The sequence below is a fragment of the Colossoma macropomum genome, unplaced genomic scaffold (assembly GCF_904425465.1).
Source record: "Colossoma macropomum unplaced genomic scaffold, Colossoma_macropomum, whole genome shotgun sequence".
Taxonomy (NCBI): domain Eukaryota; kingdom Metazoa; phylum Chordata; class Actinopteri; order Characiformes; family Serrasalmidae; genus Colossoma; species Colossoma macropomum.
The window spans coordinates 3,493,566-3,517,759 of record NW_023494799.1 but is presented as its reverse complement, the minus strand read 5'-3'; the positions used below and the strand labels follow the sequence as shown (position 1 = coordinate 3,517,759).

General features: G+C 40.9%; 1 protein-coding gene across 2 annotated transcripts in view; it reads left to right on the top strand.

The window, feature by feature from the left end:
• Positions 1-24,194, top strand: part of insrb (insulin receptor b) — a 135,101-nt gene that overhangs the window by 60,163 nt on the left and 50,744 nt on the right. The window lies entirely within an intron of this gene.

Genomic DNA, 24,194 nt, shown 5'->3' with positions numbered 1-24,194 from the left:
CAGAATTCAAACTTGTGTGTATTTGGGTTTGTTTTTTTTTAAGGGTGTGTCAACCTGATTGCTGTCTAAAAACATACATCCCCAAAATTATTCTGCAAAAATGTTCTTGAATTGTAATGTTAGTGAATGTAATAAGCTTTTATTCCAACTAATTTTGGACTGTTTCTTTTGGTCCACTCCATAACACGAAATGGAGACGAATGGTTTTGATATGATATTAGAAATATCTGTTATTCTAAAGGTATGTGTGCTGATTATCATTAACCAAAGACAAAAAAAACCCTAAACTGTAATAAAATCAGCTTTTTAAGTTGTTAAGTTAAATTTTCAAGTTAAAAGCCTAAAAAAGGTGGTAAATTAAACAACCCCCTCTTTTTAAGCTTTTATTTTCTGGCAGAAGTTGGGGAGATATCGTATTACGAAGGTCGATTTATGCGCCAGTGACAATGCAAATGATGCTAAGCCACAAATCATTGAAACAACATGAAGCTGACAAGATATGGAGAAAGAATTTCTCCATAGAGGGCGATATGGCTTCTGTTGATTCATATAAAAAGCACTCTATAATGTTCATATGATCCACACAGTCATTCTGGCAGACTATAATACACTACAGGAAGTGTAGGGGGCGATATGGCTTCTATTGTTTCATATAAAAAGCGCTCTATAATGTTCATATGACCCACACAGTCACTCTGACAGACTGTAATACACTACAGGAAGTGTAGGGGGCGATATGGCTTCTACTGTTTCGTATAAAAAGCGCTCTATAATGCTTTGTGATGTTCCTGTGGTCATTGCGTCAGATTATACTTCATTTTAAAACCCCATTAAAGAATTTGCTTATTGCGCAGATGGAGGTTGAAACCAAAGAAGGAATAATGTTTATTAGATTAGTTGATGAACTCAGTCATAATCGAGAGATTAATCGATTTATAAAAATAATCCTAAAAGAAGCTGATGGCTTGAGCTAATCGGTGCACGAGCCAAACCTAGCCGCATTTTCGGGCGATTAGGCAGCCGGACCCACGCTAATGCCTTGTCCTGTTTTAGCCGTGGGCAGTGTGAGGTCCATGCGCTGCTTCTGTCCTTATTAAGCGCTCTAGCTCCAGTCCAGCAGTATGGCAAGCACCTCCAGCTGCCTGCCAAGCACAGCTATATATCAGGGCTCGGACTGCTGACCCCTTATTTTAGCGAAGCATCGCTCCGGTGCTGCCCATACCAAAATAATACTTCTAGCAAACTTAGAGTGGAAGAGCAGATGGAGTGAGCGGGGTTGGAATTTGGACGCTGACCGAAATGGCCCCCTCTATCGTCTTTGAAGGCCGCTGAGGACATTATCTGCCCAGCCCTCGCTGACCTGCCTGGCCTGGGGTTGTGTATTTGATCCAGAGTATATGGGATGGTAAAAAGGGTAAAAAGGGGGCGGTGCTGTAGAATTTTGACCCAGCCCACTGCCACACCTGGAGATTAGGGGTCCATAAAGTATAATTTGTTAATTGTTATTGTGATCGTGGCCTTTGCAGAACTGATATGGCAAAAGGCTGCAATTATTAGTCCTCAAACAAACCGCAGCTTTCTTTTTGATGCTGTGAGCGTCCTGCCCAAACCGATGTGGTAGGTCAGGGTTTCTCAACCTGTGGCGCAGACCACCAGTGGTCAGAGGGAGGCAGTAATTCGGGCTGGTGACGTCACTGTATGTCATAGAAACATAAGTGGAAAAATGATTAACTTAGTATTTCAAATGAATCACAAAAACCCTCAAAACTAGAGACAACTTGAGACCAAACGGTCACTGTTTTTGGAAAAGCCAGCTACCTTTTATACTTTCTGTTCTTTTTTTTTTCCTTTCCCTCTCTTTTTGTCATCACTATAGCCGTGTCTTTTTTAACACGTTTCATGTTTTTTTTTTAACATCCTTACAAATTTTGCAAACCTGCTGACAGTCAGAATGGCTGATCTGATCTTTTACAGGACCTAATTTTCAGGTTTTCAGTTTCAGCGTTTAAGAAAAGTAAAGTAAAGCTGACTTGGGGCTCCCGAGTGGTGCGACCGTCTAAGTGTTGGCCCTCTCATCAGGAGGTTGCGAGTTCCATCCCTGGTGATGCTACAGCCGTCAGTAGCCAGGAGTCCAAGAGAGCACAGTTGGCCTCGCTCTCTCTGGGTGGGTAGGATGGCCTCCCGTCTCCCCCATCACCCAACGTGATGCTAGTCAGCGCAGGCGTCAGTTGACTGACGTAACAGATCTGGCCGCTTTCCTCCGAGCGTGTTCAGCTGTCCAATGACGTTGCGTGAGCGGCAGCTCGAAAAGATGCGGTGGTGCTTCACAGGTCTCAGAGGAAGCCTGTGTTAGCCTTCGCCCTCCTAGCATTGGTAGTATCATGTGACTGGGGGAGTCCTAACTATCAGGTGGAATTGGAGACGACTAAATTGGGGAGAAAATTGAGGGGGGTGGGGGGGAGCTGACTTTAGTTTTCCTGTGGGCTGCTATGCTTTGTAGATATACACAGGTGGGCCTTGGGGTGGGGAAGGTTGAGAACTGTGGGTGTTTTCATGAATCGTGGCTTTAGATCAGTCTAAGCTGATTTTAAATAGATTATGTTGGGTAACCAGCCACAGTGTCTGGTGGAGAAAGCAAAGCCACCTGTCAGATATGAATTATTAGCCCCTGGATTAAAAACCGTGGGCCAGATTTAGGGATAATAAACTGTAGATTTGTGACCGACTGGTGATTATTGGTGATTGACTGACTGACTGACTGACTGACTAATCTATTCTACTTTCTTCTGTTCCCCTTTCAGCACACCAGTATTATTGATAACTAACTAATCTAACTATTCTACCTTCTTTGGTGGGCACCAGTCTTTATCAGCACCAGTATTATTGATTAATCGGCTATTTTGTCTTCCTTTGCTTTTGTCTACACAAACATGACTTGATTACTTCACCAAAAAGGGTTCTTCTGTTGTAACAGGCTTGGCGTCATAACAACAGAAGAACCTTTTTTCAGATAGTTTCTATATAGAACCATCTACAGCACGTTCTCCATCAATCTAAAGGGTTCTTTGAGTGTTCGTGGATCTACATAAAACCATTTTCTTTGCATCGTTAAAGGGTTCTTCACATTGTTCTATATAGAACCTCTTTGAAAAGGGTTCTATATAGCACCAAAAAGGTTCATCTGTTGTTATGATGTCAAGCCTGTTACGATTAATTGACCAACTGTTCTACCCTCTGCAGTTTCCCGTAGTGTATATCAGTAATATTGATTAATTGACTATTCTACCTACTTTTTTATGGTGATAGAAGCAACAGTGGCCCTTTATTTTCAGCAGTGTATTACAATCAGTCAGAATGACTGCGTGGATCATATGAACATCGAGGGCTGGTTTTGTGGACATGGATTAAGCTGCAGTAATAAAAAGAAACCGCACCCAAACAGCATTATTTTAAAGATATACACATATACCAGTAAGAGTCCTTGGGTAAGGTGCTACGTTTGTTTACCATTGTACACCATTCTCCATAATTGTCTACCAACCTCCTTCCTGCTGCCGTTCTCAATAGTACAGTTCTTCTCACTTAAGTGTTCTAGATTGTTCTTTCCCAGCATTAAGAGTATTAATAACTGCAGACGGGGTCGAGGACGTGCAGACAGCGTCGTTTCCACGGGTGTTGGGCAGTGAGGAAGCGCGTGTGATGTAAAGCCGTGTGTGAAAGCGAGGCAGAGTGTGTTTCACACAGGTTTTGGTCGAATGTTGGGCGGCTGGAAGTCGGAGGTGTGTGTGTGAGGAAAGCGTGGCGCCGACTCCGCGCTGGCACGGAACCGGTAGCCTTCCTGAAGCTAACAGCGTGGCCTTCCCGATTGTTTCCTGCCTTTGTGTGGCCGTTTCCTGCCCCAGGGTTATGAATTGTCCCGGGGGGGCACCAGGGGAGGTCCGCGTGTGTGATTAGACAAGCGTAGTTACTCAGGGCTGAGAGCCGCGTTCCGCACTGTATCTTTACAGCAGGCAGGACCTCATCCTTGTCTGGCAGGCAGCGGGCTTTTTAATCATTAATTGCTATTGTTTTTAGTTTGTTATCTGTTTGTTTAATCTAACATCATATTTTGGACATTTGTAGTGGTCTGGCGTGAGTAAATGCCGACTATATTCAGACAGAATTGTTGAACATGGCATGCTTATATTGCTGATAGCATTTAGCGCTATCATCTATCGATTAAGGCAACCGAAGCTAACTAGGCCACTGTTTGCTGGAGAGCCACTGCTAATGTTTAGCTTACGTTGTTTACAATTTTTATCTGGCATTGAGAAAAATGTTACAATGCTAACAGACTCTCATAGGTTATGTTAGAGTGGCTAAATTGAGGGAAGTTAACACGGTCAACTCTCGGTTAAGGCTGCTGAAACTAAGTAGGCTAACTTAGCAGGTGTTTGCTAATGTTTATAAGCACATTGTTTACAATTTTTATCTGACACGAGAAAACATTTCAGTGCAAAAACGTCTCCTAAGCTAATTTAGCTGTTTGCTAATGTTTATGAGCCTTGGTTAACGGTTTCTGTCTGATATGTGAAAAAATTTCCATGTAAAAACGTCTCTTAAGCTACCTTGGAAGCGGTTTGTTAATGTTTATAAGCCTTAGTTAACAGTTTTTATCTGACAAAAAAAAAATACAGTGCAAAAATGACTCTTAAGCTAACTTGGAAGCTATTGCTAATGTTTATGAGGCTTAGTTGATAGTTTTTATCTGATATGTGAAAAAAATTAAGTGCAAAAACATCAACAAAGTTAACTTAGAAGCTGTTTGATAATGTTTTTAGGTCTTTCTGGCAATTTTTATCTGATTGTTGAAAGAAAATTGTTGTAGAGCAAAATAAAACCTCTCCTAAGCTAACTTAGATGTTTTTAATGTTTTTAAGCCTACATAGTTTGATTTTTATCTAACACTGAGGAAAAAAGTTGCAGTGCCATGTAAAACTACCAAGTTAACATCTTTTTTTCTAATGTTTATAAGCTAACATTGTTATTGCCATTGTTACAGCATTGCCAAGAAAAAATGTGGGAAATGAATCTCCATTAGCTGAGATAATGATGTTGCTTTTATGTAGCGCTGTCAGTTACTGTAGCTAACTAGGCTGTTTTTTAAGTAACTATTTTTATTCCAGCTCTGAAGGACAGTGGACATAAAGGGAGGGTGTGATCTTGTCATGCCAAAGTTTTGGGTGCTGTACTTTCATTTTATAAAAAAATATAATTTAGTGAAAATTAAATACAATTGATCAGGTTCTGCTGGCATAAGTAGCATACTGGAGGGGGTACCTGCCTGATGTATGTAAGATTAAGTGAAGAAGAGCAGTCTGAGCTTAATGAATTGGGCTTCAGATGTGGTGTATATGGGGGGAGTTGCATAACTTGTTTGTGAGCGAAATAAGCCCCCCTTTGTGGGCGACGGGGGAGGATTGTTTTCAAGTGCTGAAGTGTCTGATAACTGCAGTTTCCTATCCAGAAAGCCCTCCTACATTTATCTATCCGCTGATTGGGTGAGGAGCTTCTGAGCTGAGTTTGTTTCCCTGCAATATCTGCAGTGTGAAGTCATACAAATACCCCATTATTTTATATTGTGTGGGTTTTTTTTTGTTTGTTTATTATTTAAATTTTTTTGTTGCAATCTGAAATCACCAGCTACCATATATTTTGTATTAAAATTGGACCAGTAGAAATTGTTAAATTATATGGAATCAATAATTTCTACATTAACTACCAATAAACGTTAAGAAGGTTTTTCTTTTCCTGTAAAGTTACCTTTTTTGAGATTTTGGAGGTTTTGATCCAAAAATGATGATATGAAAGTGCGTGTAAATACAAATTTTATATATACATATTTATATATAATATATATATACTTTCAGTTCCTTAAAGAATCTGCAGAAACGGCTCCAAAGTTCAGTCTTAGAAGCTGGTCGATCATTTTCTGAAGTAATCAAACACATTCAGTGGTGTTGAGGTCTGGACTCTGGGGTGGTCAGTCCATTGTTCAGCTTCTTTGTCTGATGTGTCCGTCTCCTTTTCTCAGTGAGGTTCTTCTTGGACAGCTACACATCCTTTCAGATCCATAGCGCTGAGTCGTCTTCTCACAGCGGAAGGATGGACAGAAACACCTGTGGATGTTTTCAGATCTGAAGCAGCTTGATTTTCTCCTCTCTCTCAGAGATGAAAGCTTTAAGTGCTGTTTATCTGATGGGGGCAGTTTTGGTGTCTACCAGGTCTTCCAGGTGGTTGTTAGGGATCACGGTTTCTCTGTAGCTTTTAATCATTTTTTTGAGCTCCAGTTTTTTCGCTTGTTTTTTTAATAGTAAAAGAGTTTAGTCTTGTTTTTCCTCTGAAAACACACACATACGTGTCTATGCTTGTTCGCCTCTCCTGTTGACAGCTCTACTGCTTCTTAAGCAACAATGACTTGACCAGGCTATACTTGGCTATTGAGTCAACACATACTAGTATCAACAACTAGGCCTTCTGACCTGGCCTCATGTTTACACAGCTTGCTGTTCTCTCCCAGCTGCTTTATTTTAGTAGCACATAACCTTTATGAACAAACATCTTTTAAAGGGCTCATATAATTTTTTGTCCTTTTAATGAGTTTGACATTGTATGTAAACATTGTTTTGAAATGTACTCTAGTCCATACATCCCATACAAGAAAGCTAAACTGTACAAACAGGCTTTTTTGATTTTGTCATGGTTGTGAGGTCACATTTATGTAGGACCGCTCATTCAGCCCACAGCAGTTTAGCTCCGCCCATTACTGTTGAAATGACGTTGAAGTGGCGCCGTTGGTCCAGTCATGGGCTGGAGGTTGGGGAAACAGCCTGTGTGACTGAAGTGCCCTTGAGCAAGATACCTAACGCCCAGTTGCCCCCCGGGCGCCGTGGATAGGGCTGCCCAGCGCTCCGGGCAAGTGTGCTCCCTGCCCCTTAGTGTGTGTGTATGTGGTGTTTCACTGCACGGATGGGTTAAAATGCAGAGGTGAAATTTCCCCATTGTGGGACTAATAAGGCTCACTTAATCTTAATCCTAAAATTTAGATTGTAGCAGAATTATTGGAGCGAGCCCTTTTGGATTAAGGCCTAATACAGGGCCACCAATCAGAACAGAGGTCATTTACATATATCAGTCAGTGTAACAAAACTAGCCTGTTTTATTCTAAGGGTTAAAGAGAGGTTGGAAAATGGTTACAGAGTATTTATTTGTTTATTTATTTATTTATTTTTAACAAATCCACACAAGTGTTGTAATTTGGACTTTAGGGAAAAATTAACGTTGGTGAGTCTTGGGCTGTTTTGGCCATTTTTGAATATTTTTGATTTTGCCTTTATATATTACATTAAAAAACGTTTACCATGTCAATTTGTTTTTTTTCTCAGTACATTACCTGTATGACCTATGATTATTTTTCACTTTGACATACTGTATCAACATATTGGGCTCAGAAAACACACAAAAAATGAAGACGATATTAAAATAAATGAGAAATGCAGCACCAGCCTCATCCCATTTTACATACTTTTATGCAGCGTGTCTATGTATAATTTTTATATCAAATTTATTTTATCCTATCTGCATTTTTACTTGGTCAATCAACATCAAACAAAAACTAGCATAGCGTTTCAAACCAGCATATTTGATGGAAGTTGACGGCAGAGCTCAACATGACTGTTTTTATGCTGTGGAAATTTGAACCAGCCACATGATTTGATCTCACCAGCGTCGTCGGCGACTCACGAGGGTTAAAACACAAGAATAAAGGAGAATAAAGGCCCTTTATAACATTAGCCGAGATTATTTACTGTAAGTGAAACTACTAAAGGCTTTTTTTTTCAAATGCATGCAAGCATGACTGATACTGACACCACACCTGCATTACTCTGTCTGTAGAGTGATGGAACTTGTCCTGACCTGCCTTACGCATAACACTGATCGGCTCTGGATATGCAGGCGATCACTGATGTGCAGATTCACATTGATACTGTTGTGACCATTACTTTTGGTCATCATGCCGTAGGACGCCGTTTTGTCATGTTTGTGACGGCGCTAGTACTGTTGTCTGCAAGGGTTTCTTGAATAGGCATGATGGGAAATATAATTGATCAATTAGTGAATTTAAATGAACGCAGCGCGCTGCTCTTTTAAAGGGCCCATATCCTAAATTTAGATTTATTTTATTTTTTTCTAATTTCTTTAGTTTTTTTTTTCATCATACATATATGTTTGTTTTGGCTGATGTATCAAAAGGTCATCATTCATTTTTACGTGACCATTTTTCAGCCTATCTTTATTGCTTAGAAATAAACACGTTGCTATGTTACTTTGCCTTTAAGACTGATATACAGTCATACACAAAAGTTTGAATACGGTCGTGTTTCACACACTCATATGCCATTTTTCTGCAATTTTAGTGCACTATTTCTATGTATTTGCTGAATTTAACAGAATTGGAAACATACAGTGCTGTGAAAAAGTATTTGCCCCCTTCCAGTTTCCTCTGTTTTTTGCATATTTGTCACAAATGAATTTTAACATTTCAGATCAACAATGGAAAAAAAGAATAATTAAAAACGGCATCCAAGGGAGGGTTCAAGGTGCAAACCTGCTGATCAAAAAGCACTCAAAGGCTTGTCTTGCATTTGCCAAAAAACATCTAGATGACCCCCAAGACTTTTGGGACAATATTCTGCAGACTGGTGAGTCAAAGGTGGAGCTTTTTGGAAGACGTGGGTCCCATTACTTCTGGCGTAAAGCTACTACCGCATTCCACCATAAGCACATCATACCAACAGTGAAACATGGTGGTGGTAGTATGATGGTCTGGGGCTGCTTGGCTTCCGCAGGACCTGGGCGAATTGTCATAATTGATGGAATCATGAATTCTGTTCTCTATCAGGAAATCATGAAGGAGAATGTCCGCCGGTCAGTTTGTGACCTAAAGCTCAAGCGCAGTTGGGTTATGCAGCTGGACAGTGAGCCAAAGCACACAAGCAGGTCCACCTCTGAATGGCTCAAGTGGGCCAGAACTCCTCCACAGCGATGTAAAACAACATTTGATTGCAGTGCTGTCAAGGGTGGCATAACCAGTTATTATGGTTAGGGAGCAGATACTTTTTCACATGGGTGATGCAGGTTTTGAATAAATCTTTATCTTCAATAAATGGAACGATCATATAAAAGCTGCATTTTTGTGTTTCCTTGTGTTGTTTTTATCTTATTAAAATAGTTGGATGATCAGAAACATTTAAAAGTGACAAATTAGCAAAATTAAAAGAAATCGAGAAAATCCGAAATGTAAAATGCGCCAAAACTTTTGCATGTGCCACTTTTTTTTTTCAATATGTTAAATTAAATAAAAATAATCAGTAATTGTGCTTTAAAATCTACAGAGGTGTGTTTTCTGTAGGTGTATTAACTTATTTACACTCACAAAATCAACAACACATCAGGGGCGCGCAAACTTTTGCATATGACTGTTTGTAAATGAGCTGTGATTGGCTGACCTGTGTTGCTCCTCATTCAAAAAGTCCAGGCTGGAACACTCTTTAGCTGTGTCCCAATTCAGGGGCTGCATCCTTCGAAGGACGCAGTCTATGAAGGCGTAACCCGCGAAGGCTGAACCGAAGTGAGACGCTCTGCTCCATGGCGGTTTTCCTGTTGCGTCACAGCACCGCTGTTCCTGCCCTCACTGCTGCATCACGAAACGCCGCTCCTGTCAAGTTCTTTTCTTTTAAAGTTCTGTTTTGCTCCCTAAAACAAAACGAAACGTTTCAGACCACTTTTTTTAAGACATTTGTATCGTTAGCTGATCGACTCAGTTTAAACCCAGTACTTACATTTAAAGCGTCTCCTCAGCCGCCGTTCGCTCCTCTGCTGACGCCGCCGTGTTCTCGAATCCTCGCCGGCACGCAGTGAGCCTCGGGGCGTGTTGGCTGGCGAAGGATCCACCTGTTGGATCCTTCGTTGCCATGGAAAGGAAGGACACGTTTCTCGGCTGCATATGATGGAGCCTTCAAAATGGGACAGCCTAGTCGCAGGACTGTGACACAATCGGCCTTCAAATGCAGCCAAACTCTCAGGAAGTGAAGAAAGTTCAGTTTTCCATTATATGGGCCCTTCAAAGCTTTCCATCTAGCCTGGTTTTTCCCTACTGCTGCCGCTGCATTGGTAGTGGTTGTTTACCACATCTTATTGTTGTTGTTTACCACATCTGGGCGCCTGGTGTTTTTAGTGCCTTGGCTGTAAAAAGCCCACAGCTGGAGCGGGTCATTTCCCCCGTGGGGGGGCAGGGAGGGGGTGACCTGTGTTTTTCTTCAGTGTTTTCCCCGCTCGCTGAAGGCTGTGGAGTGGAAAGTGGGCAGCGTTCGAGCGGATGCTGGTTATAGACTCTCTTTGATCAGAGCGTGTGGAGCTTCCACTAAAAAAGGAGCCAGCTGTGAACAAAGACGCGCAGCCGTATGACCAGCCTCGCCGCTCACGTAGAGCTGGAGCGTCAAGCGCTGCACAGAGTGTTTCTCTCGCTCGGTTTCAGCTCAGAAACTCTACATCAGTTCTTTTAGGAGCTGAAGCCCTATTGGAGCTGGACTGTTTTATCAGGGAGGGGCTGTAATTTGAGGTTATCGACGAGATCTGTGATTTTTAATCCAGTGAGAATCTGCAGTGTCTGTAGTTTTTACAAGTCTGCTAAGTAACAGTTCCGGTGTGAATTACTTTCTGTAACTAGCCAACTGGAGCTCCAGCTCCTGCTGCAGCACTTAGTTTTAGCCAAGACAGTTAAAGAGCTGGTGGTAAAGGGATACAGCAGAGATTAAACTGTCCTAAACATAGCTGACCCATTTGTTTTAGTAGCTACAGATTCATACAAATTCATAGATTATGTATGTATGTATGTATGTATGTGTATGTATATATAGCTGTTGTTGGACCAAAACCTCATATCTCCAAAATGGTAACATACTTTACTTTTAATATAAGTCAAAAGATCCAGACCTTTTTCAAGTCGTTTTGGGCTGTTTCTTTTGTCCATTCTTCATGAAATTTACACACAATGTAAAGAACAACAAGCATGTCAAAAACTGAAAAACAACAAAAAATGTATATATAACCTATTATACATAATTATGAAAAAAAAATGTATATATATATATACATATATATATATTTTTTTGTTAGTTAGTTAATGTTCCAGGTCTGTTAAGTCATGATTCGTATTATCATATTTATTGCTGTTGTTGGAACAAAACCTCCATTTTGGTTGTTTTTCATTTTTTTACATAATTTGAAAATGCCTGTTGTTCTTTACATTGTGTGTAAATTTCATAATGAATGGACCAAAAGCAAACTTTCATTGACCACAGTATATATTTCTTTCTCTAGTAAAGTTACTATTTTTGAGATTTTTGTTATTTTTCAAACTTTTTTCACTAGTAATTTCAAATGTATATTTAAAACAGTAATTCGGCCTTTAGTTTCAGGTATTTTGGTCTCTCCCCATTCAAAGACCTAGTCTGGTCTTGTATGGCTGGAAATAACTGCCCAGCGGCTTTCATAAAAAGACGCTGGTAATGCGTAGTGAGAGGACGTCGATGAACAAACAACATGAAAATGATACCAGACTGAATTCGGTCAGACTGGAGAGGCTGAGGGATGCTATGCTGTAGAATATGCTACTATAGAAATCTGACAAATAACATGAAATGAAGGTTTTAGGCTGGAATGGACTTGATTGTGTTTTCTGACCCTGTATGACACACTGTTGTCTATAAACATGGACTAAAGCTAAAAACAGTAGCGGCCATCTACGGTTAGCATGCCTGACTTTTATCAGTGTTTATAGATAACAGTGAGTCATAGTGTGTCAGAAAACACATAATCAGGTCTTAGAGATGCTGAACGCATCCACACAGTTTGAGGCGAGAAGCTGATGATTTAGGCCTGCAGTTTGCAGAAGGCCAATTATGCGATCAAAGCTTCCCTTGCTAGTAACCTTGCAGCTCCAGTGCTAACACTGAAGAAGCAAACATGACTTGGCTGATTGACACTGGTGTAAAATGGGAAACTGTGTCTTGTAGCCGATTCTCAGAAGATAATTGTGCTGTAGAATTGTGGGTGTTTTTAGCTTTAGCCTAGCGTGTGAATCTCCAGCTGTGCGTGTTTCTGCTCCAGCAGCCGAGCAGGTTTGGACTGTGGTTCTCTCTGTCTGAGGGAAAGTGTTGGCAGTGTGAGGAGCCTGGACTCGTGTGATCGTGTGCGCACAGCTGTGAGGAGTCACCTTGCAGGAGTTTGGTGGGAATTCCCCACTTAAATCAGCCATGTTTGGGGAAGCGGAGCCTCGCTCCTCACTCCTCGCTGGTCTGTGAGTCACACCATCCAATCGCAGCCTCCAGCAGCCTGCCAATTAGCATTTTGGGCCAAGAAAACGTGTAAGCATTCCAGCTGCTCGCGCTCCGCTCTGGGATGAGAACAGAAACACTGCCGTATCCTTTTTTTAGGGATTTGAAAATATTTTTAGAGCTCCTGACCCGGGGGGCCGTGGGGTTCAGAGGGGGGTATTTTTGGGTCTTCATATCTTCGTAAAAATAACACTCCTACTGTGATTATCACACCACAGCCCGCTGCGTTATCCCCGATGCTCTGGCTATTTAAGGAGCTGCGCACGGATTTGGTGGGGAGCAGCGGGATGCTCTTGGAATGTGACCCCCAACTACGCTCTGGGTTCTTGGTTCACGATCTGCCACAGAAACAGATGTGTAAACTGGGCTGAAAGAATAGATAACATTTACCTTTATACATTTACATTTAATCATGCAGGTTTTTCCCGGTTGGTTTGTTAATTTAAATATGCCAGCTGCTCTTTACATGGTGAGGATGTTTCATGACGATTGGTCTGATAGAAACTGTCCAAAATTACATGGAAATTTAACACATTTTAACACATATAGACAATAAAAACAATGAACCACGTCTTGTTAAGAGCTAGAGATTAATAGAGAATAGAGAAAAATAATAGAGAAATATAGATATAGATTTTTTTTTTTTTGGATGATTTGCAAAGTCGTCTTTAATGCACAGTTGCTGTTTGTTGAATGTGAGTTATTGGTAAAAAAAACAAAAAACAAAAAAAAAGCAAAAAAACGCATTTTCTTCCAATATGTTAAACTCATAAAGCAAATAAATAGAAATTGTGCACTAAAGTTAGCAGAAAATGTCACATGTAAGTGTGTCTCCGTAGAGGATGTGTAACTTATTTTCACTTAGAAAATCACACATGTAATTTGACCAGGGTCTTTTTTGTGTTTGTGCATTTGTGTGTGTGTGTGTGTGTGTGTGTACTTATATATACATACACATACATACATACAACACACACATATGTATGTGTATATATATATATATATATATATATATATACACATACATACAACACACACATATGTATGTGTATATATATATATATATATATATATATATATACACACAGTTACATACAATAGAATATACAATAGAACTTGTAAGCTTTCTTAAAGATGTTGTCTTTTGCTCCAGAAGTTCACATCTGTTATTACCTGCTCTCGTTCTCCTTCTGTCTCTCCTGCTCTCTCGCTCTCTTTTTCTCTCTGTCTTCTCTTCTTTTCCTGCTGTTGCATGTGATGTGGTATGCAGACAGGCTGGAATTTTTGGGCCTCCAAATGATAGACCAAACTTGTCATCCCTGGCTCATGTTACAGGAAAAAGATGGCCGCTGTGTGTGTGTGTGTGTGTGTGTGTGTGTGTGTGTGTGTGTGTGTATGCGTGTGTTTGTGTGTGTATGCGTGTGTGTATGCGTGTGTGTGTGTGTGTGTGTGTGTGAGAGCGAAAGAGAGAGAAAGAGAGAGGGGGTTAATGGGTTCTAGCTTTGTGTTAGCGTATGTGCTCATGGACCCGTTTATAAAAATGCGGGACAGTTCACAACATATTCATCACACAGTCTCCGATATACTCACATTCCACATCTGCTCTCTCCATTCTGCTCTCACCCTAAACCTGCACTCATTTACCCTCTCAGTACTCTCTTAAAGGGGAATTCCACCCTTTTCTCAGATTTTCTGCATACTTATGTGGCTTAGATGTAAACAAAAAAATAATACCAATACTAATAAAATAGTCCCCAAAAACATATTTTTTCAGATTTTGCGCCATTTCACCATCATCAACATTCCATATAAACTCAGAAGACTCGTGTAGGTTCACTGGTGGTTCTGGTTAGTAAATAAAATGTCTATATTTGTGTTGTAGTCATGGCGACCCCTGGTTCCTATCACCACCACTGTGAAGACATCTGAACCATTTCACACCAAACCACTCTGAATCTCTCTGTTTACACCTCACACCCTGAATTATGGAGAAATTTGGAGAAATCAGTGGAATTCCCCTTTAATAGGTTCCTCTGTTTCTCTTCTCCTTTAAATGACATATAAAAAAATTTTGCTCATCTTTTGCCACGGATTTGGAATTATGATTGGCTAACTAGCATGTTAGTAATCAAGTAATCGATTGATTATTTTGACAGGTACTTATTATGAGGGTTAACAGTAACCATCAGTGCAGTTTTTCAAAGATTCTGAAGTATATTATTATTATTATTACATTATTATTATTATTATTATTATTATATATTTACAATGTAAAATATGTAATATAAAAAATAAGCACACTGTGGAGGAAAAGTGCATTTGAAGAATGCATCATAATATGCATTATAATGTACATCTTAATGTAAATATAAACTGATAATAAAACTGATCATTTTTCATTAATTGAGTTTAATTGATTGATCAAGACTCTGATCTCCCCCCCCCACACACACAGACACACACACACACACACACACACACAGACACACACACACACACACACACACACACACACACACACAGACACACACACTCTTTTGAAATTGCATATACAGAATTTCAGCTCATCTTTTGCCATGGTTTTGGAATTATGGTGGGCTAACTAGCATGCTAGCACACTACAACTGTCCTGACTAGAGCAGTCAGTATTGATTATATTACTAATAAAGTAATCGATTGATTATTTTGACAGGTAATTATTATGACAGTTAACAATAACCTTCAACGCAGAATTTTTCAAAGATTCTAAAATATATTATTATTATTGTTGTTGTTGTTGTTGTTGTTGTTGTTGTTTTGTTATTATTGTCATTATAATTATTATTATTATTATTATTATTATTATATAATTATAGTATAAAAGTATAATATAAAAAATAAGAACACTGGAGGGAAAAGTGCATTTAAAGAAGTGCATTATAATATAATAATAACATTATAATTATACAAGTTATAACAAATCACAGCTGATTTCTCAAGAAGGTCAATTTGAACTGATTATGTTTTTTTTTTTTAATTAATTGAGTTTAATTGACTGATGAAGACGTCTCTGATCCTCACGCATGCACTTGTGCTTGTGTCTTGTTAGTTTTTGCCAACTGGGCACACAGGTCAACAAACCGGACAATGCGATGTCCTAGCCAGTCTTCTCTAGGTTTTAGACGTTGCTATGCAGGCATGTTTCTTCATAGCACATGAAGTTCGGAAAGTGCTGCTGACTCATCGAAGAAGCATCCGCTTGGTTGTAGATCGCTCAATGGGACGTGCACAGTGTCAGCTCGCACCGCATTAGCCGCCCACGCTAATATTTCACATGCCTGTAGAATCCCCCTCAGAGGCTGCGCTCTCGTGATGGTGTTGTGGTTGAAGACACAGCGGTATTGTAGTTTGGCCATATGTGCTCAAAGCTTTTCGCTTTGCGTGTAAATCACCGCTGGCCCACATTCAGACTCCGTATGAGGGAGGACACGCACCCGCTCGGTGTGTGTTCTGTCACTGGTGGGGGTTGAAAGCCATTTGAGTGAAAGGATTCTTCAGTCACAAAGAACAACAGTCATCATTCTGGGAGTGCACAGTATATCGGAGGGTGATGTACTGTTGGTCGATAGATGGGAAATTGACTGAATTATTAACAGTCTGAGTTACAGCCATTGACTTGGCTCCAGAACAGAAAATGCTAGATCGGATATCAGAGAGAGGAGGAATGAATTCGATCCAATTCTGTAACAAAACTGTCCTGAAATTGCAAAATAGAGTAGTTTGAGCTTGATATTCTGCTTTTACACTGCAAAAAAATGGTGTCTTGTCAAGTAAAATTATCTTAAATACAGTCATTAAATGTAATATTTCACCTGTTGAGATTGTTGTAAGCTTTGTATTTCTAGAAATTCTTTACTTGTTTTAAGTAATTTTATGAAGTAAAATTATCTCACTATACTGGCAGATAAGTTTACTTGTAAGAAATGTGCTTCAAACCAGCAAACTTATCTGCCAGTATAGTGAGATAATTTTACTTCATAAAATTACTAAAACAAGTGAAAAGTGTCTAGAAATAATCTAAATAATCTGCACAACCATTTTGAACTGGTAAATATTAGACATATCGACTGAATTTAAGATCATTTCACTTGACAAGATGCCATTTTTTGCAGTATAGATGTTCATTTGAAGTGCTACAAATGAATGTAGCTTATTTTAATGCACAGTAGTTTTTTAAAGAAAGAAGTATTTGCTGATATTAATGCTGAACAATTAAACACTTTCGCATCGAAATTGCAATTTAAGGGTGCAAAACCCACCGTTTTAATGATGTGCTACATTATTCAGCGTTTTAAGTGGGAGATTGTAACCTAAGAAGGCAGAGTAGAGACTAAGAGATTTTCTGACCAATTTTGCTATTAATATGCATTAATATAGGACTGAACATGACATGAAAGCTCACAGTTTGATCATATACATCACACACAGAACAACTAACCCGTGCAGTTATCAAAGTGTCATCCTGAATTTAGCGATATTATATACGAATAAATTCAAAAATCTATCTAAAAGTTTGAAACACGCTGTGGCTTCTTGTTCTATGTTGATGTGACGTTACAGAATTGCAACTCGAAATTGGCACTCGAGCTCAGAAAGACCTTCCGAGACGAAATTGTGAGGGAATTATTGACCTTCCCTACTTGGGAAACTCCCATTTCCCACTTGGTCATTAACACAGCTGGATATGTGCTGATGATCAATAATAATTCCATGTGTTGCTGATTTTCTGTGAAAATAAGTTACACGTCCTCTACAGAGACACAGTGCTGCACATTTTAATGCACAATTACTGTTGATGTGTAAATATATATATAAAATCTCTGGTGACATCCCATATAAATAAAAATAATGCATGGCCACAACTTAGTAAGGCATGGGAATGAGATGATGAAGTGGTGGTCACAACTTAGTAAGGAACGAGGTCATGCCTTACAAAGTAGTGGCCATGACTTAATTATCTTGTTCCCAATCAGTTGTGGCCAAGCATCAGGATCTCATTCCCATGCCTTCCTAAGTCGTGGCTATGACTTAATTATTTTGTTCCCATGCCTTACTGAGTCATGGCCACGCATTAGGATCTCATTCTCATGCCTTACTAAGTCGTGGTCACGACTTAATTGTCTTGTTCCCATACTTTACTAAGTCGTGGCCATGCATCAGGATCATGTTCCCACGCCTTACTAGGTTGTGGCCATGACTTAATTATCTCGTTCCCACGCCTTATTAAGTCGTGGCCATGACTTAATTATCTTGTTCCCATGCCTTACTAAGTCATGGTCACGCATTAGGATCTCGTTCCCATGCCTTACTAGGTTGTGGCCATGACTTAATTATCTTGTTCCCATGCTTTACTAAGTCATGGCCACGCATTATTTTTATTTATACAGGATGTCACCAGCAGGGCTCCGTATTTTTCCTTATTTTATCGTATTTATTAAGTTACTATATTGTTGTGATTTTAATGGTTTATTGATGTAATTTGAATGTACTACTGTGATTATTATGACTTTTAAGCATTTATGTTTTTACTGTTTAACTTCTCCATCCCTGATCTCTGTGTTGACTCAGCTACATGGTAAATGAGGGTCGGCCTCAGTGTAGCATGTTTAAATAGAGGTTGATTGATTGATTGATTTACTGAATTTACTGTATTAAGGAAAAATACAGTGTTAAATGTGGCCTTTGTGAAAATTATGGCACATTTTATACTTTTTATACTTTATTCCAGTATGAATAAAGTTAAACTCAGCAAATAAACAGAAATTGTGCATTAAAATTAGCAGAGAAGTGCCGTATTTAAGTGTGTTTACTTATTTTCATTTAGAAAATCAGCAAAAGTTGTACATGTTGCGTATGATTTTATGGATGAAAAGGATTCTAATCAGAGACCTTTCATTGTTAGCAACATTAGCATGTTTGCTATTGCTTTAATTCTAAGTCGTCATCATCGACCCAGATGATGTGGTCATTTGATTTGGTCATTGCTCGTGTTTTGGCTGTCCTTCTGGTTTCTTCATACAGCTTCATGATGACCTGTTACACTTCTCTGGACACTTCCTCCGTCCTCATGCTGTGCGACCCCAGACGCGACCCGTAATTACGGCTGTGCTCTCTCGCACGCGCTCCGCGGCTGCTTGTTTGCACGTGTTCAGCCCAAAATGTTCTCAAATGTGGCCACCAGAACAAAGCAGTGCTTTTAGATCTGCTGCTCTGCACGTCCAGCTGCCGCTAAGGAGTATCAGAGGGAGGGTCCGGTCCTGACGGCAGAGCAAGGAATCTGGCACGGATCTGGGAGAGGAAGAGGAAATCCAAAGATTTTGGGCGCGCTTTGTTTTATTTGTAACCCTCCGTTGCTGTGGCAGCAAACTAAGCAGTCTCGGGTTTGTGCCAGGGAGATTTTACCCTGCGTTTGCACTCGGTGTCCAGACAGGGTGAGATGGGGGCCAGAGATAGTGACCACGGCTGCGTCCAGCAACAAAAAACAGCAGCGACAAAACAGTACCCTCCTCCTCAGATTGCTGTGATACCGCCTGTTTGAGGAAAGCGTTAACATTTCCACTGTGATTGGGGTGGACCACGTAGCGCCGGTCACCAGGTTCATGATCTCCTGACCCTTTTTGTATTTGCTCCTCATTGTAATTACTTGGTGACGTACATTTACTAAGATGCTGCTTCTTTATACGGGTTCTGGACCTGGACCGCTGCCTTGCCTGGGCTCCAGCTGTTGCAGGTGTCAGTAGTGAGGTGGCAGCACGATGCGTTATTTTATGCATTTTTACTCACATTTGTGGCAGTCATGGATGTTCTGTAGTTGCCGTCAGCTGTAGGAGCTAGTTTACAGTCAGGGCATGATAATGTAATAATGCCAGCTATCGTTCAAGATCAGCCCAGTATTTAAATAAAAATGCATAGCAAGACAGTTGCAATGTTACTGAAGTCAGCATAGACCATTAAATTACTCTCTCCTCTCTACTTTCCCCACCTCTTCATCTTCACCGTGATGGTGTTCAGACATGTCTTCTCACAAACTGTTACTAGCATAACCATGGAAATTGGTTTAGCATAACCATGGAAATGGTTGTAGCGTAACTGTAGATGTGGGTGTAGTGTAGTTGTGGAAATAGGTGCAATCTAACCAGTGAAATGGGTTTAGCGTAACCATGGAAATGGGTTTAGCGTAACCATGGAAAGGGGTGTAGCGTAACCATGGAAATGAGTGTAGCGTAACCATGGAAATGGGTGCAGTCTAACCAAGCACTGAGTGTAGTGTAACCATGGTGATGGGTGAAGCGTAACCATGGTGATGGGTGTAGCGGTACCATGGTGATGGGTGTAGCGTAACCACGGTGATGGGTGTAATCTAGCCAAGGATTGAGTGTAGTGTAACAATGGAAATAGGTATAGCGTCACCATAGAAGTGGGTCAGGTGTAACTATGAAAATAGGTGTGGCATAACCATGGAGATGGGTGTAGCGTAACCATGGAAATGGTTGGACCATAACCACGGAGATAGGTGTAGCGTAACCATGGAAATGGTTGTAGCGTAATTGTAGAAGTGGGTGTAGTGTAGTTGTGGAAATAGGTGTAGCATAACCATGGAAATGGGTGCAATCTAACCATGGAAATGGGTGTAGCGTAACCATGGAAATGGGTGCAATCTAACCATGGAAATGGGTGTAGCGTAACCATGGAAATGGGTGTAATCTAACCAAGGATTGAGTGTAGTGTAACCATAGAAGTGGGTCAGGTGTAACTATGAAAATAGGTGTAGCATAGCCACGGAAATGGGTGTAATCTAACCAAGCATTAATGGAGTGTAATCAAGGAATAAGTGTAGTGTAACCATGGTGATGGGTGTAGCGTAACCATGGTGATGGGTGTAGCTGTACCATGGTGATGGGTGTAGCGTTACCACGGTAATGGGTGTTATCTAACCAAGGATCGAGTGTAGCGTAACAATGGAAATGGGTGTAGCGTCACCATAGAAGTGGGTCAGGTGTAACTATGAAAATAGGTGTGGCATAACCATGGAGATGGGTGTAGCGTAACCATGGAAATGGTTGGACCATAACCACGGAGATAGGTGTAGCGTAACCATGGAAACGGTTGGACCATAACCACGGAGATATGTGTAGCGTAACCATGGAAATATGAACCATAACCATGAAAATGGGTGTAGTCTAACCATAGAAGTGGGTCAAGTGTAGCTATGAAAGTAGGTGTGGTGTAACCGTGAAAATGGGTGTAGCGTAATGATGGAGAAGCATGTAGCGTAACTATGGAAATCATGAAAATGGGTGTAATGGTGTAGCATAACCCTTGAGATAGATAACGAAGACTGCAGCGCAACCGTAGAAGTGAAGCGCATCTATGGAAACACGTAGCATCGCCATGGAAATGGGTGGAACATTACGATGGAAAAAGATATAGCATAACCAAATGGATGTGGTGTAACTATGGTAATAGATGCATCATAATCATAAAAATGGTGCACATCACCATGGAGACGAGTGCAGCATAACTGTAAATAGTGTTACGATGGAGAAGGGTGTAGCCCAGCCATGGAAACAGTTGTACCGTTGTAACGTAACCATGGAAATGGGTGCAGCGTCTAGATTGTGACAGCTAGGCAGTAAAGTTAGACCTGCACTATTTACACATTTCCCCAACAACCTTTAGATGAGTTTGAAAGTGGAAGTCTGTGCTGCTTTGTGTTGGTGCCTGTTATTAAAATGCAGTACAGATCAAATTGACTTGACCTTTCTGTGTGTCCTCTGTGTGTCCGTCCATCTCCCACATTCTCAGCCATGCACTGTATTCATTCCTCTCCATGTGAACACAAATGTTCCTCTAAGCCCCTGTTGGTTGTCAGGGAATCTCATTATCTCATTAAGGCCTTTCACGCCCCCCTCCGAACGCCCCCAGTTCTCTGATCTTCAAGTCTAGCTAAAGGGGGTCCCAACTGCCTGCACCTGCGTCTCTACCGAACCCCAAATCCTCCTATTCTGCAGTGTTGCTGAGGCAGCCGCTCTGAGCCATTCATCTCGCTCCCTGGAGGGCTGTCCGTCCACCCTGCTGTGAAAAAAACACTCCATCCCGCCGTTTACTGTTTACGGCACTACGGTAAGACACCCCGCCTTTAGAGCCCGCCGGACTCACTTCATCTGGCCTCAGAAAGGAGCCGTGGGCTGCTCTAATTGGCTGTGAGTGTGTTTTCATTAAAGCTTTGCCAGCCTGGCCAATCTAAAGCTGCACAATGGGCCGTCCTGCCCTGAGCCGATTGGTCTAAGTGGAAAGTGGCCAGTTCCAGGCATGGCGGGAAAAACCACTGACCGTTATTGTCACAGAAAGGGCAATGTTCCTTAAGCTGGGGCTACTTCTGCTGTAGAAATACATTGGCATGAAGGTGGCAATTCAATTGTGTTTATTTTAGAAACAGTTATAATCCATTGTAATAATATTTAATTGAATATATACACATTTTTTGGCCAAAATTAGATTATTTATAAACATAAAAGCTTGGTTTATATTGTCTTTATTCCACTGCCGTTTAAAAATTTTCCCCACATACTTGCCATAAAAAGAACCACTTTCGGATCACTAAAGAACATTGGGCCTCGTTCACCAACCGTTCTTAAGAAGAAGTTTCTTCTTAAAACCCACTTACGCAGTTCTGACGAAGATTCTGACATTCAGTGTTTTCTTATTTGGGGTTTGTTCTTCGGTGAGAACAGAATCTACACACTCAAGAGCTCAAAGGTGAGAACAGTTCTGTGCTTTAAGAAGACGTCATGAATCTGACGTAGACTTTTTCTTAGGACCTTTCTAAAGAACACACTTAAGAACGAGCTTAGGAAGATATTGGTGAATGAAGCCCAATGCTTGAAAAACAAAATTTGTGATTGTGAAGAACCTTTTATAGGTTTGAGGAACCTTCACATTCTTCCTAAAACCTCTACATTATGTAGAGGTTCTTTAAACCTATAAAAGGCTCTTCAGCCTCACACATCTCTTTTACAAACGTGGTTCTCTGAACAACCATGCATTGGAAGGTTTTTAGGGAGCCAAAAGTGGTTCTTCTGTGGGTCTCACAGAGGTTCTTTGTCAGGAGCTGAATTTCAGAAACAGGAGAAAGTTGCTCGAGTCTCGCTCTGGTTTCTGGTTGAGAAGTAGACGTAGATGAGATTACAGGGTGGTGTAGTTCAGAACATCTCCTTTTTCTGGGTGGCTACGTTTCCGTATTCACTGTGTTGTTAAGGATGGATTTAAATCAGGTACCTTTTCTGTAGTTTACAGTTTAACATTTCATGATACATGCAGTGCAGAGAGGTGGAACCGAATCAAACTGTTCTGATCCGTTGTGAGATTTACACTCCAGTGCAAGTCAGTATTTCTTCACAATAACGTTTTTGTTTTGTTTTTGTTTTTGTCCTTTAACGTCCCTCTCGTCAGCAGCTGTAGTATCTGATGAGTGTGGTTGGTTCTTCCAGTGAAAGAGGAGAGCAAGTAGTGGTTGGTGGGCTCTGTAGTTTGAAGTGTTGGGGTGTCGGGGGGTCTAATCAGCATCTGCACACCTGAGCAGGAAGAGCACGTTTGTTTTTTTTTGCCCTTTTTCCTCAATAAGGCCGTGTATGTGAGGAACCTCCATTGCATCATTGAAGAGTTCTTCAGATTGATGGAGAATGTGCTGAAGATGGTTCTCTATAGAACCTTTTTGAAAAGAGTTCTATATACCACCAAAAGCGTTCTACTGTTACAGGCTTGACATAGTAGCAATAGAAGAACCCTTTTGGGGTTTTTGGTGTGACCCTTTCTTAAAGGGATAATTATGCTTTATCGCTGTGGTGATCCATGACAGGGGTCAGTACTGCACCAGAAGGGGGCACCCAAAAGCAGTGAAGCTCATGAGACCCGACCCGAACCACGAGCTCTGTTGCTCTGTTTTACTCAAACATATCTTTATGACTGGCGTGGGCTTTATAAAACACAATTATTATACACGCTGACCAAAAGGCCACTTGTACAGTCAGAGGGCAGCGGCTCGAGCCCCCCCTAAGGGGGTCTGCCTGTGTACATACCTGCTGTACAGTGTGCTGGACCTCCAAAAGCAGATTTGGAAATGAAAACAATGGTTTTGCTGCCCCAAATGTAGACAGATGTGTGCTAGCAGGGAAGTGTATGGGCACCAATTATGGACACGATTCCTACATCAGTTCCACTCTTTTTTCAGAATATCTGCATAATTCAACCTTGAAACATGAACAAAGTCATCCAGGTTGGTTTGACTGGTTTGAAATGGTGCATTACTTGTTAGCAGCGTTAGCCTCGTAGCTCCAGTGCAAAACAAAAGAAGCAAAACTTCACATCTTCCGATTCCGACTCCGTTTGGCGTGAAGGGGAAACTGTGCGTTGTATGTATGTCTGAACTACTGTTAACTCTGCAGGCTGGTTGTTTCCTCCTCTGTGTTTACATTTCTTTCCACAGTACCCTGTTGCCCCTCTGCGGCCCACCTCCCCCACCCCACCCGTATGTGTCACTGCTCAGGTGACTGCACACAGCTCAGTTCCTCAGTGCTGCAGAGCTGCTGTTAATCTTTAACACTGAAGGCTTTCCACTGCTGTGCTTTAACCACTGACACAAGGCATGCTGGGAGCCAGCCGTAGTGCAAATCCTCCGTTTCCTCCAGCGATGAAAACCCACCTGTTTACTCTGACGTC